A 4,978-nucleotide genomic window follows, 5' to 3' on the forward strand; every position below is an offset into this window, starting at 1 on the left:
ACAGCCCCCACTCCTCTTGGGGGAGCGGTGAGGAATGAGAGGTCAGTAAGGAGGAGAATTCATAGTCCTGTCATATAGCCACTGTTGTCCTTGTTCAAGTAAATAGTGTCCCCACCATTCTCATGTTAAATGCAGGGGGTGCACACAGAATAAAAAGACATGAGGATCTGGGGAGATGGCTCAGATGGGCAGAGAGCTCCTGCTGGAAAGGCAAGAGGTTCCGAGTTTAAGTCTCCTGGACCCATGCATAACCCAGGCCTGTCCACCTGGGCCTGTCACCCCAACGGTGGGGGTTAGATAGGCAATCCCCAAAACTCACTGGCCAGTCGGCTGAAAGGACAAGATCCTAGCTCAATGAGACTCCAACTCGAAAAATAAGAGAGGAGTGGTAGGGAAAAGTAGGCAGTGTCCTCTTCCGGCCTCAGCATGTGCAAGTGTGGATGCACAAAATTCACCTACACATATTCATAACAACACACACACACACACACACACACACACACACACACACACACACACCATGAAAGTATTAGGAAGAAGAAGGGGTTCAGCAGGAAAGAAATAAGAGAAAATAAAGGAGGACACAATTAAAGTAGTGTAAGTGTGTGCACGTCTGTGTAACTGTAAAACAATAGATTACAGTTTTAAAACTTAATGAATTATTTCAACAGCTGAATAGAGAAACCAGGCAAAAGAGGGGGGAAATTCAGTGAACATAGAAGTACACAAATAACCAAGCACAAATATCAGGGACATTGTGGACCAGATTTTAGAAACATGCTGCTCAATTTGTAAAGCACTCATGATGCAAACTCAAAGACCTCAGTTAGGTCCCCAGAACCCATTAAAAACAATGGGACATAGTGGCATGGACTTGGGAAGCAGAAACAGGCAGATGCTGCGGCTACTGGCCAGCCAGCTTAGCCTAATCCGAGTGTCCTGGGGCCCGGTGAGAGACTCCATCTCAAAACTAAGGTGAACTGCACCCGAATAAGAACACCTGAAGTAGACCTCTGGCCTTGCCATGCATGTGTACACACAAGCACATGCTTACGTATGTGTACTTGTGTGTGCTCCTGTACAACTAATAACAAAAGGCCTACTGGCCATGTAATCGGGGTTCCAGAAGGAGAGGAGAAATAGCACAGGAATGAAGAAAGGTTTTGAAGAAATAACAGGAAAAAAAAAACAAACAAACAACTTCCACATTCATAAAAATCACAAACAGCCAAGTTCAAGGTTTAAGAAGCTCTCTTAGTTAAGGTTTCTATTGCTGGGATGGAACAACATGACCGTAACACAAGTTAGGAAGGAAAGGGGTTATTTGGCTTACGCTTCAACAGCATTGTTTGTCACTGAAGGAAGTCAGGACAGGAACCTGGAGGCAGGAGCTGATGCAGAGGCCATGGAGGATTGCTGCTTACTGGTTTGCTCTTCATGGCTTGCTCAGCCTGCTTTCTTATAGAACCCAGGACCACCAGCCCAGGGATGGCCCCACCCACAATGGGCTGGGCCCATCAATCACTAATTAAGAATATACCCTACAGGCTTGCCTACAGCCCCATCTTATGGAAGCATTTTCTTAATTGAGGTTCCCTCCTCTCAGATGATTTTAGCTTGTCAAGTTAGTTGGCATAAGACTATCCAACACAGAATCTGAGCAAAATAAACCTGAAGAAATCAGGTCAGAGACAGAGAGTCAAACCTCTGTGAACTAAAGACAAGGATATTAACCACACCTGTGGAGGAGCACCTCACCTCTGAGAGAAAAGCCATTCAAATGGCAGTGGATGTTAACTACACCTGTGGAGGGGTACCTCACCTCTGAGAGAAAAGCCATTCAAATGGCAGTGGATGTTAACTACACCTGTAGAGGGGTACCTCATCTCTGAGAGAAAAGCCATGCACATGGCAGTGAATTTCTCATGAGAAACTGTAAAGTCAAGACAGAGCAGCATAAAGGTTGTTCAAACACTGAGAGGAGAAAACTTGCATTTCAGAATCCAACATTCAACAGAAATCACCATCAGGAATGGATAAGAAGGCAAAACACACGCCCTGTGAAAAACTAAGACAGCCTTCACCAGCAGACCAACCCCAAGAACAGGCAGAGTAAAGTTTGGGAGAAGCAATGAAAGTAAAGTTAAAACATCTGAAGACATTGGGGGAGGAGGAGACAGAGTAAAGACAAAGCCATGAGTAAAATGGGTCATCTTTCCCATTTTTCTTGAGGTTTCTAAATTACACTAGACAGTAGGTACAAAATTATAGCACTGTCTCATGTGATTCTGAATGTATTTAGAGAATAATTGTATTCTAACAAAATACAATTTTAAGGAAATTGAAGTACAAATGGAGGTAAAAGTACATAAAGAGAAATAAGTTTCTACACTCCACTTGAACTGGTCACTGTAAATAGAAGTAGATTCTGAAAAGTTAAATGTATAATAAGATAGCATCTTCGGCAACCACTATGAGATATATCAAAGAGATTCTTCAAAACTGGGTAAGCCAAAGTTATATCTAAACATATTCTTGTAGCTCACAGAAAGACAAAAATAATAAAGAGAAGGTTAAGATACAGAATATGTCTGGGGGCACGCTCTGTCGCAGCAGCAACAGCAGTAGCAGCAGTCTGCGTCTCCTTCCCAGAGCGCCCCTCAGTTCCTGTGTGTCACCGTGCTCAACATTGTGCTCTTCAGCAGGAGTTCTCACCAGGACCTGTCAAAGCACGTGGCCGATCACCTGGGCCTGGAACGGGGCAAGGTGGTCACCAAAAAGTTCAGCAACCAGGAGACCAGCATTGAGATTAGCAAAAGTGTGAGAGGGAAGATGTCTACATCATCCAGAGCTGCTGCGGGGAGATTAATGACAACCTGATGGAGCTACTCATTATGAGCAACACGTGCAAGATACCTCATCCAGGGTTACTGTTGTGATACCCGGCTTCCCATACATCGGGCAAGATCAGAAGGACAAGAGTCATGCTCCAATTTCTGCTAAACTGGTGGCCAGCATTCTGTCAGTTTCTGGGGCTGATCGCATCACCATGGACCTGCACGCCTCTCAGATCCAGGGATTCTTTGATATTCCGGTGGATAATTTATACGCAGAGCCTGCAGTTCTTCAGTGGATTCGGGAGACCATCACTGAATGAAGAAACTGTATCATCATTTCTGCAGATGCTGGAGGAGCTAAAAGGGTTACATCAATTGCAAACAGGCTGAATGTGGAAGTTGCTTTGATTCACAAAGAGAGAAAGAAAACAAATGACGTGGACCGGATGGTTCTTGTGGGTGATGTGAAGGACCATGTGGCTATCCTGGTGGACGACATGGCTGACACGTGTGGTACCATCTGCCATGCTGCAGATAAGTTACTCTCAGCAGATGCCACCAAAGTTTATACTGTCCTTACCCATGGAATCTTCTCTGGGCCAGCTATTTCCAGAATAAATAATGCTGCCTTTGGAGACTTGGGATAGTTTTAGCTGTTCATCGCTCCACTTTGAGTCACTCCTAGAGAGAACCGCTTGAGGGAAGGCTTGGGGCTCCGGGCTCTGGCTGAGGCTCTGGGTTCCTGTTGCTCCAGGTTCCAGCAGAAGAAATCCTGCTGATTATGCCAAGGAGAATCGTTCCTCAGAACTGATATCCTTACAGTTTCATTATTGTATTCTTTAATCTCCTTTTCCTATTGTTTAGGTTAGTTGGGTTATAAGTAAAGTACTCTCCATTAATAAGTTTGTAATGAAGTATAATTACTAAGAAAACTGAGCCAACACTCAGTCGATAGAGTGCTTGCCTTGCATGCACAGTGCTCTGAGCTTGATCTACAGCACCACATAAAGCAATGTGTGGCAGTTTCTGCCTGGAAACTTAGTACTTAAGAAGTAGAGGCAGGAAAAGTAGAAGTTCAAGGTTGCTTTCAGCCACGTAGCAAGTTCAAGACCATCCTGGAATGCATAAGACCCTATCTCAAAAATAAATGAAATACAAAACTAAAATGACATATTTAAGGCCTAACATACTATTATTTAGATTGCATATAAATGGTCTTCATGCAGAGGTTAACAGAGAGTGTCAGAATGGATTTTTAAAATATGATTCCAGGGGAGGAGGTCCCCCTCAGTCACAGTCATAGGGGAGGGGAGTAAGGGGAAAATGGGAGGGAGGGAGGAATGGGAGGATACAAGGGATGGGATAACAATTGAGATGTAATAAGAATAAATTAATAAAATATATACTTAAAAGAAAAATATATAATTCCATTATGTGCTGCTTCCATTCTAACATAATGATAAAGATAGATTATAGATAAAAAGAATGAGAAATATGTGTCACATAAAGTTTAATCAAAAGAAAGCTGGAGGCCATATGATTGCCTGATAAAGTGCATTTCAAGGGCAAAGAAAAGCACCAGGTGCAAGAAAATGTGCACAATGAGTACAGTGCGATTCCACCAGGAAGGTACAGCAACTTTGAACAATCAGGCACCAGACAACTGAGCTGACAAATGCCAGAACTCAAAACCAATAGAACCTGGAAGAAGTAGGCAGATCCACATTTACATTTATGGCAGGAAACTTTGAGTCCCCCCTCGACAGCTTATAGAAAAACCAGAAAGAATATAATTATGAATATATAGACACCAACATAACCTACTCAGTCTGTACAGACTAGTCTACCCATCCATGGCCAAATATGTTATGGATCCAATATCAAGACTGACTAGGCCATTAAGCAAAAAACACGAATCTCTCAGAGGATCAGAAATCTACACATGACATTTTGTCCCTGCTGTGGTTGTCTTGTCTTTCTCCACCCTTACAGCCGCCTCTGGCTCTGTGTGCAGGATGCTCGGTCCCCAGTGTCACAATATATAGAGTAGGTGGGCCTTTAAACAGTGGGGCCTAGTTTAAGGCGATTTAGCCATTAGCGTACTGCTCTCCAATGATATTAACGTACTCCTGGGACCTTGG

General features: G+C 43.5%; 1 pseudogene; it reads left to right on the top strand.

The window, feature by feature from the left end:
- Positions 1 to 868: 868 nt before the first annotated feature.
- LOC127188405 (ribose-phosphate pyrophosphokinase 2-like) lies at positions 869 to 3,484 on the top strand (annotated as a pseudogene).
- The last annotated feature ends 1,494 nt before the right edge of the window (positions 3,485 to 4,978 follow it).

This window comes from Acomys russatus, chromosome 4, assembly GCF_903995435.1.
Source record: "Acomys russatus chromosome 4, mAcoRus1.1, whole genome shotgun sequence".
NCBI classification, from domain to species: Eukaryota; Metazoa; Chordata; class Mammalia; order Rodentia; family Muridae; genus Acomys; species Acomys russatus.